Raw genomic sequence first — 15,752 nt, 5'->3', positions numbered from 1 at the left:
TGAATGGCTTTTTACAGCTAGGTCTAAAGCAGAACAAAACTTGTATTAAACTAAGTGCTACTTTACATATCTTATTTCAAGGGAAATGAAGGATTTATTGCCGTGTAAATGATATACACTGATTTCTTTCCTACTGGACATTACATGTCCCTTTATCTTTAGGCTGATGTTGTGCAGCGAACTTTCAATATCTGGAAAATCAGCTGGTACCTACTTCAGAGCACTAGCAGGACATTTTATTCCCAGAGAGGAATTTTGCAAATGAAGTTTGGGTGCCAATGCAACTGATTTCCATTTCCCATTCCTAAGCTTTCTGTACTAAATACCTGTAAAGTGATTATATCTTGTCTGACCTTGTGTGTTTGTGTATATTTCCCAATGTTTGTATAACTATAGTGGCAATCCGAAGGGTTATTTTTATTTATGGCAACTGTTGAACAATGATGAATATGGCATAGGGGAACACATGTGATATATGTACACAGCAGTATTGGGGCCAAGCAAATGTACTCACTTAGTGTGGGGTGAACATCAGTATGGCTTGGCTTGTGGGATATTCCATTATGAGTAGAGTATTTCCAAATCATTGTTAATTGCTAAAGAACTTGAAGAAGCAGAGCTGGGATATGTTCATCCAGATCTTAGTTTATTTATGTAAATCCCAGCTGACCAATATTTCATCTTTATTTTAACAAAAGTATTCTTTCATGATGTTCACTATTTTATTCCAAGGCTACTTGGAAGTGCTGATCATGCTTGCTTCCCATGATTGGATTCCCAAGCTGATAATATAACAGACTGTGGTGTGACATACACTGGGATTAACTTGTAGTACCCCTTCTTTGAGAAGTTATTTCTTCCATTATTTTCCTTTCTCATAGATTAATTCCACTGACTATGCTAACTTTATTTAGATATGTGCAAGTACTGAAGAACTGATCTAATTAAAATAGTGACTGTGTTTGCCTTTGAAAACAGGTTCATAGTCTCATATAAAATTCTTCCAGGAACTTATCTTTTATGAAACAGAACAAAATCAAACTAGAACAGAACCAAGAGTAACTTGATAAAATGGCAAGATAGCCCCAGGGTAGAAAGAGGTGTTCTCAGTTGACATGAAGAGTTGTATTGGAAAGGCAAGTACCCACCCTTCTTCTCTTCTCCCCTGCCTCCCTTCCTCCTCAACCACAGAAGAAAACAGAAACTTATTTTTTTAAAACTGTATTAATAATTTATGTTTAATACAAAAGGATGATTTAATGGTATCACCAAAGGCCATTTCTCTCATTGTGCATGTCCTTCATCCATCCCATTCTTCACCCTCACTTCCATCCAAAGGCAAATGTGTGTCTTCATCAAACTCTATGGGTGTTGGAGTTACATGTGGGGTAGAGATTTAACACCTTGACACTAACAAAACCCAACCATTCTTCACTTCTAAGTGACAATTATTACAAGAAGGAAAACTCTTTTCCTGGTTTTTGTTTAAAATCATTTTATACATATATATGTATATATGTGTGTGTATGTATGGACATATGTATGTATATGCACATGTACATGTATATATGTATATATCCATCTCAATATAAATATATCATATGTGAGAGTTGTAAATACTCCTTGGTCATGCATCTGTCTTCTTCATAGTATCATATCTTCAATGTTATGTTAACAACTCCATTTATTGATTGATGAGATCATGTGTAGACCTGTATCCTCCTGACATAGTTTATGTAGGGTCTCTTCTCAAATAAAGAATAAAACAACAATGGCATTGGTTTATTTGGATTTATTGTGTTGAGTTTAAAGGTAATCTGAAGTTTGAGTTGGTCTGAATATGAGCAAACACCATAGCACCAAGCATCATCTTGAAAGGCTCCACTCTCCTATGTTGATATAATGTAAATATTGGATTGAGATGAGTTTTTAAAGACTACTTACATGACTTTATGAGTTGAGACAGGACACAAGGAAAGGATTGAATTCCAATTGCTTTAGGCCATGATGGTGTTCTATTTTTGTTTTCCTTTGCAGTATATTCAATATCTCCTTGAAAGTCACTAAAGTTACCAATGTGAGATAAAATATATTCTCTTACTTCTTCTTACCCCAAAGATTTTATACAATTTTTTTACACAATTACTTGGTGATCTATCAAGACCTATTTTCAGTAACTTCTTTAGTGGGTTGTAGGAGAATGGGTGTGAAGGAGAGGCGCTGAACACACAGAAAGTAATTCCACTTTCCAGAGTTCAACAGAAATGGAGAAAATGCATGGAAATGCTTCTCCATATTGATACTACTCACATTTTTGAGTAGTAATAATTGTTTTTTTGTATGTGGAAAGCTGCCCTTTTTATCATATGGTATTGTTGTAAGTGCATTTTTATTAGAAGCATTAACAGCCCTCCTCTTCAGTGCTAAGTACGTGCTGATCAAAAGTGTCTCTATACATTGCCAAATGCTCCCTAGAGTGGGGATTGACCCACCTGAGAGGCGATGGTTTAACTGTTAGTTCTTATTTACAACTAATTCCTTATTTAAAAAAATCAAGGAATAGAATTTAGGGAATGTGTGAGCTCTGTTAAGCTCTAGCTCTTCTTAGTCATTGCTTGGTCATACCTTTGGATAAACTCACCTTATTTCTTTAAGCACAGGACCCCTCAAAGACCATCATCAAGAATCCACTTGTATTCCATATTTTGATTTTGGGTAGCAGGAAAATTGTCTTCCTTATCTACATGTATCAAATGTACTTAAACATAGATTATCTGTCCATGCCACTTAATAAAACAAAACAAAACAAAACAAAACAAACAAGTGTAAGTAGTATATGGTTAATACCTTAGGGCCAGTAAAGAAGATAGGCAAATTCCATTTCAAGTGTGTGTCCCTGTGAAAGATTCTTTCCCTGTGAAAGATTCTGCCACACCAAACAGATGTAATATGTTGTTTTTTAAAATTATTCTGTCACATTTTCACCTGGCTCTTGACACATCATCACATAAGTTATAGGGTCATAAATGAGCCCCTTATTTATTTCAGACATACTTAGTCAGTAAATAAGCTCCTTTTAGTGAGTAACTTGAACTTGGATTAAGCTTGTTCAGTTAAAGACTAATTTTTTTATACAGTGATGTGAGCATAGTGTTTGTTTAAATGGCATTTAATGATATAAATTGAATTCCATATTCTTCACTGTCTGGATTACATTTAAAGGGTTACCATTAAGTTGCCTTTGAACCTTATTCATGGAACCACTCAGTATCCAAAATCCTGAACAATCTGCTGACATGGGAATGATCAGAGCAGCCCATATTGTCATAGAATGTAACTGAGGAGCATTAAGAGGTGACTTTCTGACCCACAAGAGGGACCATCAACCTTGACCTTCAGACATATTCCTTGCATGTGATGGCCTCTATGACCTCAGGACTCTATCTGTCATCTACTTTTGAATCATATTCCAAAGATCTGATGAAGTCAAGGAAGTCTGGATTTTCTATATCTGGAAAGTCTTAATCAAGATTATTTAATTTTCCACTGGTGAGATTCTCAGGTAAGCAAAGCCAGAGATAACCTACTGGACGAAAACGTTTCCCAGTGCTGCAGAACATGACAGATGGAACCATTTTAAGACAATGTAGTTCTAAGGCATCAACATCCTAGTGACAACACCAAAATGTAATGGCCTAGCAAAGATACTTCAGAAATAGCAGAACTGACCTGGTATATATAGGACATAAACATCAGAAAGGCCTGGAAGGTGCTCGGGAGACACACAAAAGCTGACATGCAAAGTGAGATTAGCAGAAATAATATGGCAAATAGTACTCTGGACAGTTCTCTAGTATTTCACCACACACTTTTGGACCCTTTTCCCTGGGCCTCACTATGTTCTTTGATCCTGTTGGGATATTCAAGGTTATCTGGCAATTAACCAGGTAGATGTTCTATTTTAGCCTCTTTCCCCTCCACCACCAATGTTCCGAATTATTCAAATCAGCAGCACAGGACTCAGCAGAGGGTCTAATTACTGCCCTGCTTGCTGCTTGCTGAGGATCTGCAAGAGTCATGGAATGCTTTTAAACCAGCTTAGTGGGGAAAGGTAGCATCTCTGTCAAGTTGCATTGGAGTCTCAGTCTCATTAGGAAAAGTCAGATGGCATATCTGTGGAAGGGGCATTTGCAGAACGAGGCCATCTTCCGACTTTATACCATGGATTCATAAGAAAACATTCTTTGGATGAACTCAGCTCTTTTGTATGATTGTCTTAGTCATAGCCACTGTTTTTTTCCTAAAAAGTTTGAAGACATTCATCTTCCTTTAAACATTCATATTCAAACAGTCTTTATGGACTGATACTAAGGCATAATAGAACAATGCTGCAAAAAGAGCAAGATGTCTAGTTATAGGAAGGATTGCTTATATTTAAGCCAAGTGTCATTATTTGCCAAGCTCTGTGTTAAAGTTCTCCTTTTGAGTTATTCCTCTTAATGGGGTCACACACTAATAGTATATTCATTCTACAAATGTATTAATCAGAGATTTGAATAATATGTCCAAATCCACTCAAGCTAAGGCTGAGTCTGAGCTTGAAGCCAGCACTTGGACTTAACACACATGTTCTTAATCAGCACTTCATATCTCCCATCCAAAACCACAATGGATGGTTCAGCCTGGAAGAAAAAACTATGAAAAGGACACACAGTGGGGAAGATATATCTCTCTTAAGAAATCCATCCATCCATCTATCTATCCATCCATCCATCCATCCATCTATCCAATTCATGTAATTGATGTAGAGATAAATTTAGCATTATATGCTAGTCCTTAAGATGTAAAGGCTTCTAAGGGCTTCCATCTACATACTGTGCCTCCTTCCAGATTCACACTATGTTTTCCACAATAAACAGAAGACAATGTAAATTGCTAAGAGCCAGAGCATCTGATATGCAGAGAGGGCAATGGAAGGCAGGATTCTATCCTTGAGGTAAATGATGAGTGAATAAACAGTGTTTGATAAAGAGATTTCTCCGGGGATCCCCCTGGAACAGAGTCAACTTCTCACTCATTATGTCCTTGGGCTATGCATAATAAGTACTAGGGTTTTGGAACATACCTTATGAGAATTCACTGGGAGCCTTGGCTTTCTCCTGAATTTTATTCCAGGAGAGAAGCCAGAACCCTCCTCTTAAGCCCTTATGCACACATTGACCTAAAGAGAAAGGTATGCCTCAATCCAGGTCTGACACCCTTATGTCACTACCACAGGGACATACTGGAACTGCTCATTTCCTACCTCTGTAAAATGCAACAAACCACGGTCTCCTGCAACAGAATGGAAAACCCCACTGGCAGTTATGTGCAATGGGGCTGGTCATAAACATGATTTATGAAGTTAGTTCATTTACTGCCTCTGACGCTAGCCCTAGCTGCCAAGAGTTTGACTGACAATTTCTGTTTGTTTATTTCTCACTATATAATATCTGACTTCACATTATAAATTATTCTGATTGGAATTTCATGGCACCTGCTCTGGTATTTATTGATGGCAGGTTCATCAGGGACTCTGTCCTTTTTGGTGGATGAGCTGGGCTCTGAGCCCTTGGTTGTGTCTATGATGGTCAAGTTCAGGCTCTCACATCTCCATTGTGAAGGGAATTTACTCATATCCTTCATGCCTCACGACAGACATTTCCCTGATTTATAACTATGGACTCATGGTTGACACTTCCTGTGTTTTTACCAGTATAGATAACTGGATTTGACCCTTAGAAAAACCATATATGCTCATATTCCAGAGCTGGTGAGGCAGAGGTAAGCAGTGCTCTGGAGTTCAGGCATGAAAACCCAGCCTAATAGTACTCCCCAGCTCCCTGAGTGAACCTCTCTCAAAAAACAAGGTGGAAAGCTCCTGACATATCACCCAAGGTTGGTCTTCTGTCCTCCTCAGCATTTGCAATCAGTAGTACACATATGCAAGTACATGTGTTTTCTAACACGATTATGCACATATATGCATAGATATAAACACAAGAAATATTGAAAACATAAACAACAACAACAACAAAAATTGAGACAAAATATTGCTTGACCATTGGAAACTGGTCTGAAAATGTCAGGGTATGACATGGTTTTCCAACTAGATCATGGACACCACGTCTCCTTCATCCTTCCTTCTTTTTCAGTCCTTATGGAATCACTAGTTTTCCTCCCTTAATCATGGCTCATACATAGAGAAGAGAGCTGATAGCCATCCTCAGGTGAGACCATTGCTATGCTTAACTTTCCCTCATTCAAAGCCAAAGAGAGGAGTGAGGATGAAAAGGGTACTCTGGAATGTTCCAGAGTATTTTCATCCTAAGCCAAGAGAGGTCAACGGGCTGGCCAACAGACTCTGAGAAAGGAATGATGGTGCTTTTCCTTGTCCTACGAATGTCCATTCAGACATGACTATCTGGAAAACATATTCTGAAAGATATGACAATGCTTTTTATGGGTCAGTATCTCTCACATAATTTTAGTTTCTACAGAGAAACAAGACTACTTTCCCTCACACTGTTTTTTGTTTCTAGTACCTCCAGTTCCTGCTTAGACTCTGCAGGTACACCATCAAGCCACCATGTCTGATCTGGTGCCTGCAGTTCAGGTGTGGCAGAAGCAAGGAGGACCATTCCATTTAGGTCCCCCAACCTGCTCCCTAAGAATAAAAGTCTCCTTCTTTTTAACTTCTGTACATTAACCAGGTACCTCAACAGACTCTCATTGTGTTACTGCAATCAATGCAAGATGTGCATCTGTGTCTTTCCCTTTCCATGCCAGGAAATAGATGCTTGGCAGGAGGGGAAGGGCTTCGGCCTCATTAATTTCTTTTTCAAAAGGCACAAAACAAGTTGGGGTAGGAGAAAATTCAATCCTATGTTAGTCTGACTGCAGAGCAAGTTTTATTTTTACTTGGTATTTCCTGTGAGATGTTTTTCTTTTTAGAGGAAAAAGAGATTTTGTTTTTATAGTGTCTTGTTTCCCTGCTAAGAAAAAAAAAATCTCTCATTCTATCCATGCCTTCCTTATTCATTCACCAACTGTGGACCTTAGAGAAGTCATTTAATTCTTCCTCATTTCAGTTTCTCTTGCATGGAAAAGGTATCTATCATCTGTTTTAGGAACATAGAATGGTGTGAAGGTATGTCCAAAGTGTTTCCTGTAGGGTCTTATATTGAACACCTGAACAAATAATAGGATTTATGTATTATTCCCTGTCTGTCATCCTTATCATCATCATTGTCTTTGTTGTTGTTGTCGTCATCATAATCCTCATCGTTATCATCATTGTCATCATCATCAATATCATTATCATCATCACCATCATCATCTCCAAGGTGGTGTTGTTGACCTACTCCTCTGATAAAAATGTAATGTTCTGTTCTTCTGTATTTGGGTTTGGCTACTTTCTGGGAGGTTTTCCTGTCATGAAGATGGCTTTCAGGACAAAGACAGTACTGATATTATATTATTGATTTGTGCCTCAGGAGACCAAGCCCTTTTGAAATTCATTAAACAGAACATGAAAAGAAAACCCTAAGTTTCACACTTTTGAAAGCAATGGCCAGCTTCTATTTGTCTCTTTTAGTTTCCTCCAGCCCAGTCACTGCTTTTGTCTCTGACTATAACACAAGAAAAAGGTCACTCACTGGTAACCACTCATAAAGACCTATTGCAGAGCTTTAAAAGTAGGAAGGGTTTTATAATAGTAAACATTTGTTGTGATGCTAGAATCTGAGCAGTTGAAAAGGACAGAGTAAAGCAGAAGCTACCGTTTTAGGTTCATAACTGGTGCTTAGGTGAACTGTTCTCCTGTTTTACAAATGAGAACACTGACTCTCAGTGAGGTAAATTAACTTGCTGAATGGCATCCAACTAGTAAATGGCAGAGATGAAAAAATGAACCCAGGTTCATCTGACTCTGAAGTATACTCCATTTCCAAATTGTTTTGCTGATTTTATAAAAGAACAAAGACTTAGAAGCATACATTTGGTTACCATAGAATATATAATGCAGTATGCTGGAGAGATTTCCTGGACAGACAGGTATGGGCTGGTTAGATAGCTTTTCATAGCAGGGGGCTCCAAGGCCATCATTGAGGAGGATATGTCTCATTAACTTTCTTACCAATTGTCTCAACCCACTAGATGGAAACAGCAGTTTCAATCAGCAGTCCCTAGTCAGATGTATAACATTTTCTCTATGCGGTGTCTTTTTTTGCAAGGTATAGAAGAACTACTACCTTAATTCCGGAGTTGTGGTATTACCATGAAACACAGAATGAACACAAGAGTCTGGAAAGAGGGACTGACTTTGGTGGCAATTCATTTATCTCATAGACAAGTCCTCAAGTTTGAAAGTCTTAAGTTAGGAGTACATCGACATCCTAATAGACTGAAAGGACTGCAGACATGCAGCAATGAGCATATGTGAACTGTGGCTACTCTCTACTAATAAGACAAGGCAAATATTTCATTGTATAGCATCAAGACAAGAATCCAGAATCATTACTAGGATGCTTCTGATCCAAAGCCCAGGTCTGGTTGTCTGGACAGCCATGCTGAAAGCTAATCTCTCTCTTTCTCTCTTTCATTGTGGTATTGGGTTTGAAGGATGTTCCTCAGATGAAGAATTTATATAAAAGAGGTAAAGAAAATGCACACTTACAGTTAAGAAAAAAAATAAGTAGAACAACAAAACAAGGGAGTGTTCCCATAAAAGCTCAGGGAGCCATTCAAACAGAACAAAACAAAGGAGCAAAACAAGGCAAGAGTACAAGGAAAATAAGGTAAGGCAACAAGCAATGAGTGAAGACAAATGAAACCACAGAGGGCAGTACAGATGCTGCCCCTAGATTGAATTTAATTGTCTCTGCAATAGTAATATGGCAGAATAGGGAAATAATTGTTTATATACACAGCCATTCAAAAATGACATTTTCACTAGTAATAACAATATTGATCATAATAAGTATTATTACATAACACATATTTACATTAATGATATTATACATAATGTTAAGGTATGGTTAACGCTTTTTCTATAATACTCTGCTATGTACTATCTGTCTTTGACAGGTATTAGGATGCTCATTTTGAAGACTAATGGTTAAGCTTGTAAAGTTGAGGATTTTGCTTGTTTTAAATCAGAAGAAACAGTTACTAAAGCAGGACTTTCAAACCTTTGCATTCTATATACCCTAGAATATGTAATCCTTTGTTGTAGAAGCTGCCCTGTAGCATTTAATCTGGCACTAAAGCATGGCATGATATGGTGCACAATTTTTGACTTTAACACATCAATGCAGGTAATCCTCCCTAGCTAGGATGACAAGAATGCCCTTGGGCACTGTCACTATTGGCCCCTAAGAACTGCTTTTATGAGGGATGGAGCTAGATTTTTCTTCCAGGTCTACAGGCATTTGAAGGCCAAGGGCACCATGCTCCTTAGAAGAGTCATAAGTCAAGAGGTGGGTTTGATACAAGAATTATAAATTATAAGACTAAGCTCAAGCACAAAATCTCCCTTAAAGAGAGGAAAAAACCCCAATTTGCTAGCAAGAAACAAACAGGGGTCTGAAGTATTGCATTATGTTTTGAACACCAAAGGGTGCTGATTAACTGTAAAACTTGGGCAAGTTGGTATGGGTTTATTTATTCTCTCTATCCCTTAAACTGATGTCAGAGAAACTGACAAGAATTGAAGAGAATGCTGAGGTTTGTAGATGAGTGACCTTGGGGATCACAGAAAATCTGAGACCCTTCTCATTTGTGAAGTTCTCAAAGGCAGAAAAGCTCATGATACTTCCCTTGCTCCCCAGGCTCCTTTCTGTCTGGGGACAGATCCAAACACACTTCAAGCATGTCTAGTTCATGGCTGGGATATCAGCCAATTAGTCCATCAGAGGGCATTTGTACCCAGCCAAACTCTCCAGGATCCCAGTCTCTACTGGGCAGTCCTTTTTCACTCTCTCATTTTTTCAGACTGCAGGAAAATTGATGGCACAAAAACTCAACCAATAAATTCCTGCTGAGAAACCAAAGTTTTAGTTAAGCTCAGAAGAATGTCAGACAAGTCATTCACTCTGGATGGGAATATACCAAAGATCTTGATTTAATTGTCAGTGTTAAGAATAGAGCTAGTGAAATGATACAAAGATGAACTTATGTGTCTTAATTTATTTTCATTTGCTATAACTGAATAGTACAGATGAGATTATTTATAAAGAGTAAAGGTTTGTTCCTCCTATGGTTACTTAGGTTGGTGTTCAAGATTAGGAATCTACATCTGGTAAGATCTTTTATTTCTTGGTGGAAACTGAAGTTTTAGGGTGATACAGGACATCACTAAGTAGGGTAGAGGAAGCTTGCTGTATTGATATGCTCTTCTTATAAGTCAATTATTATAATCACGAGTCCTCATCAATAAAAGTATGTAATATAATTTAATAAATACAATATATGGTAATATGGTATAATAAATATATCTACATAGTATAAGTTATAAATAAAAGGAAATGGATAAATGCTGGGTATAAAGATAAATGAAAAGAAGAAATACAATTGTTAAGTCACATCCAGAGAACCAACTCTAGAAGACAGAGGAGAAATTTCCTTAAATGTGAATGAATTCATAGAACAGCATAATAATAGAATGTAATAGAATGAACTTTCTAACAAGATGGAAAACAACAGACTGCAGGAGAAAAAGTTAGCTCAAGGAGGCAGGGATATAAAGAGCAGAGCAGTGTCCCTTTAGGACTAATATACTAATAACAATATGGAACATGAGAAGCATAGTTGAAAATTAAACTACTGATGCAAACGGAGGTTTTCAAGAAAACCTATGGTATATACAAAGAACCATTGTGTATATATGTAACTATACACTAGATAGGGATCAAAGGTAATTCATCTTGGGTAAATTGATGACTCCTAAGAGAGGAAACCAACAATGGAGTAGAAATATTTGAAAATGTAATAAAAGACAATTATTCTTATATTTAGGAGGAAATTAACTTATATGGTGAAAGGTTAAACTATCTTTTAAGAATCATGATGATATTTTCTGCCTCAAACATTACAAAGCATTCAGAAACAAAGAAATAAAGAACAAATCAATGACAAGAAAGTATTCATCTAGCTATTCATCCACTCACCATTCCTTTGCTCTATCTATCACTGTTCTCTGACTTGAAAGGTAATAGAGTTGCTAGTGTGGAATATGTATAGGCTTTGGTACTTCACAGAACTAGGAAAGCATTGCACCTGCCCCTTAGCTGGAGGCTTGGTAGACAAGTTCCCCCACAGCTAATCTGTGATTTCCTGACCAAGAAAAAGTCAACAATGGCACCTATTAGGCAAGGCTGATTTGAGTTTGTGATGTTATACTAAAATTGCACCTAATGTTGGACAGCCTAACACATTCCAGGTTCTTTACTACGTCATTGATGATCATCCTTACCTACTGACCTATCTGTCTATCCATCTACCCATCCACCCATGCATCCATCCATCAATCCATTCATTCAATTGTTTATTTATACACCTATCTATCTGTCCATCCTCCAAGATGTTTTTAATAGGGAAAATGTTTCCTAACAGCTACTAACATCTTAGTGTAAAAAGATATAGACCCTGTTTGGCAGAAGGAGTAGTCCAAGAAGGATGGGAAAGGGAGACAGGAAAGCTTCAGGACAGGATACACAGAGATTTCTTCATAGAAGCCCACACAACGATTCATTAGCTGTTCATGAGAGACCAAATTTCTAGGTCATTGCCTGGATCCTCAGTTTTTGATTGGCCTGTCAGAGTAACAGAATTGCTCTGAGATCATAGGAGCTGGTTGAAGAATATGGTGTGTTAATTTCCCTTCCTCCTTCCTCTCCTGCCTCTGTTCTGACTCCCACCCTTAAGTGCTCCAGCTCTTTATCATGGCTTTGAAATCAAGAATGACACTTTGGAATTCAATTAACCATACTGTTGCCATGGCAACCAAAACATATAAACTTGAATGATTTATACACACAGAAGACACTTGAGAAAAGAATAAATTTAATCCAACAGCTGGAAATGAAACAGTTTGTCAAGTAAGAAAATTGTCTCCTTTTCTACCCAATGATGGGCCCCCAGGTCTTAATGTGAGAAGTGTGAGCATTGAGGTGGAGGGAGGAAGGCAACTCCTGCACCACTTAAACTCATATTCACATCAAAGGTCATGGCTCATACTGGGCGTTATGCAAATCTCTCCTTCTTCTCAGGAATGACCAGTGCCCAGAGGCCTGGCAACTCCAGGTATAATGCTTAACATTATTCCATGAATTATAGCAATGCCTCCCTTTAAGGTGTGTGCCCCTCTTCCTTATGTAATACAGTGGCTTCTGTGCATCCATTGGTACATATCTGAGATTCCTTTCATGTTAAAGTGAGGAATAGGGGGGCTAGATATGCTTTAAAAGCATGCATGCACATGATAGAGAGCACAAAACATTCAGATGAGCAATTTATAATTTCTGTCTCACTCCTGTACTCTCCCAATGTATACTGCAAGTCCAATGAAACCAATTGTACTGTGCCCTGTGTGTCCTGACATTGTTAAAGTGGCTCAGTAGCTACTGGGAATGTGTTAAGAGTTACAGCCCTTTATTTCTTCCATAAGAAAATGTTCAGGCTTTATTGTAAATGTGTATAAAAAAGGGAAACAGAAATAACCTTGAATTACTTTTACTTTTCATCTCATTTCCATAGTTAACCATAGTCTTTCTTTACAATCACCAAGAAGAGTTTCCAGATTATCTTTCAATGCATACTAAGTTGAATAGATAAATGTGCACTTATTTACAAAACATAGACAATTACTAGCAGAGAACCTTATTCAAAGATGATAAAAACAAGATGTATATTTTTCAAAAATGGTATATTGAAGTTTATGATGTCTTCAAAACCCAAATGAGGTATCTTGCACTCCACCCGGAGACTGTTGAGTTGGATGGATCTTCATTGCTTCAGGTATTGGATTGTATAAATGGGACTCATGAAGCAGAATAAGTTTATTTAGCTTATAGCATGAGATTTTGAATGTCAACAAGGGAGGTTATGTGCTCTGTAGTATGAGACTGAAAAGGAATAGAGGAAACACACACAAATACACACACATATGCACACACAGATATGCATGCACGCATGCACATATGCATATGTGCATGCATACATACAAATATGCTTTCACTAATTCAAATGAGTTACATGCAAACTACACACCTATGTGTATATCTTTTATTGACTATTTTTTAGTGCTAGTGGTCAAACACAGGGCTCAGTGGTCACTAGTCATATGTTCTACCACTGAGATTCATTGCTAGCCTCCATTGGTGTGTAAATGTGGAAGTGGTTGGGGTTTTAAAGTTAGACACTTTTTACCACTGTCTTCTCATTGGAAATGACTTATTCTTGGCTTGGAGGAAGATTTTGAATAAGGCTAGAGGGAACAAGGATAGAAGAGGCACAGCAGATATCTGGAACAACCCCATCTCCTCACAATGGGGTGACTGTCATTGAACAGTTAGTGAGACAAACACTAATTGCAATCTTTATTTGTGTAGTTTTGTGATGAAATACATGTAACATATATTATTATAACTATTAAGCATTTAATTTGGTGATTTGGTGACATTAAATCCACAATGTTATGAAACTATCACCACTATCTGTTTCCAGAACTTTCTTATCAGCACAGATAGAAACCCCATGCTCAATGTCATTCATTTCCACTTTTTGATGCAGTCCTTGGTTACCATTGATCTCTTACCCTATGGATTTGACTATTGTAGACAATTAATATAAATTAAATTAGGCAAAATATTGTCTTTAGTGAAGCTTATTTAGTACAGTATTTTCAATGCTCATCTAGTTTATTGCATGGGTCACCATGCCATTTATTCATCTCTGATAATATTCTCTTGTATGGAAAGAATATTTGCGTCTCACACATTTAGTTTCCAAACCTATCAGCATGCACAGGAATCACAGTGTGGTGGAGACACCGTGTCAGACACCTCAGCTCAGTCACAGTGTCTCAGGTACATACTTCTCTTGAGGATTTGAGCGAGTTCTTCAAAATCTTTCCTCATGACATGAACCTCATGAAGCGAACGTTTCCTCATGAAGTGAAGATAATGGTAATTATCAGGGACACATGGTCAAGTAATATATTCTAAATTTGAATGTCCCATGTGTACAAGGAGTGTCTTAATTCAATTCTTCAGAAACTAGCATATGCAAGACCTTTATCTACCATTGAACAACATCTCTAAGTTCTTCATAAACATCATAATAAAATGAATACAATTGAAATAAAGTGTTTTGAGTAGTGTAGGTCATATCCAACCTTGGTTAAGGCTATTATGCTGGTCCCAGGACCATTTCCCAGTCCACACAAGCTGCTGCCTTCTTCATAAATCTACTAACTTGTGCCTTTTCCTTTATATATATATTAATAACTGCAGCTTCTTGAACCCTCAATAGATGATAGTATATGGGTTTCTATCAGGGTTCAGGGTGACAATACCAGCTTAGGTATTGCTACAATAGACAGTGAATACTTTGACATGGAGACCTGTCTCCTGTTGCTATATATTAAGCCATTCCAGGGCTGAATCCCTTTGGCCAGGTAGAAGGGAGTTACTTCTGTCCATGTGATAGTCCATCATCCTCTGGCTTTCATCACTTTCCTTATTGCAGTCCAGAGCACATCTTTAGACTGTGGCTATAAGGGAGAGCTCAGAAAGAGTGATACTTCCAGACTTGTGATTCATGGAATGACTGACTGCCCTGTCTATCAACAGATGAACCCTGTTGTTCTGCTCTGACTTTCTTTCTAAGTAGCTGTGTTATTGTAGGTTTTCTTGTTTTGGCCTATTGATCATTATTTGGCTAATTGTAAGTGATTTAGCTTTTCTAGAACTATGTTCCTCAAAGCCATCTATAACAAAAGCTACTCCCCAGTGAAGAGACTGCTGGTTGTTGTATAAATAACAAAAAGAGTTGTGGCTCTTCCAGGGACAGTGCCTTTAGATACTCAAAATGGTCCAGTATTTGACATACTGTCCTAGACACTCCTACAATACATCCTATAACAAAACTAGTCTATCTTGAACCCCTGGCAATAGGATTGTATATATTTATCCCAAGAAAGTTGGCAAAGCACAAAAGGTCTGCATGCAGTGTGTGCCCGAGGTAGATCTCAAGGGGTTCATGCCCTGAGAACCTAAAGTCCTTATGAGGTTGTCTAAGACAAAGATGCACATCAGTTATTCCATGTGTGCCAAATGTGTCTGAGACAGAATCAAGTGGGCTTTCTTTATTGAGGAGCAGGAAATCATTGTGAAAGTGTTGAAGGCACAAGCACAGAGTCAAAAAGCAGAATAAATATGCAGCTTTTTAAAAGTAATAAAAATGATAGTTTGTTCAAAAAGAGAGAGAATAGTTGTGATGAAATATGTTTCTCAGATATGTGGAGAGCTGGAAGAAGGATCACCTGCCAAGAAGGGCTGTTGTGGTTCCAGGTACTGGGAGGAGAGACAGTCCACCATACAGAGCTACCTTGGTGGTCAAGTGATGGAGAAGAGGTGGTACAAGGAACATATCAGTTGAATCAGCAGAATGGGAGAGTGTGCTGTGAAGAAACCCACCATGCTCATGAGTGC

The 15,752-nt window shown here is 37.8% G+C and overlaps 1 pseudogene; it reads left to right on the top strand.

Annotated features, from left to right (window-relative positions):
* Nucleotides 1-15,129: 15,129 nt before the first annotated feature.
* On the top strand, nt 15,130-15,474 carry LOC116100590 (annotated as a pseudogene).
* Nucleotides 15,475-15,752: the final 278 nt, after the last annotated feature.

This window comes from Mastomys coucha, unplaced genomic scaffold (genome assembly GCF_008632895.1).
Source record: "Mastomys coucha isolate ucsf_1 unplaced genomic scaffold, UCSF_Mcou_1 pScaffold21, whole genome shotgun sequence".
NCBI lineage: Eukaryota > Metazoa > Chordata > Mammalia > Rodentia > Muridae > Mastomys > Mastomys coucha.
This window is presented reverse-complemented; position numbering and strand designations above follow the sequence as displayed.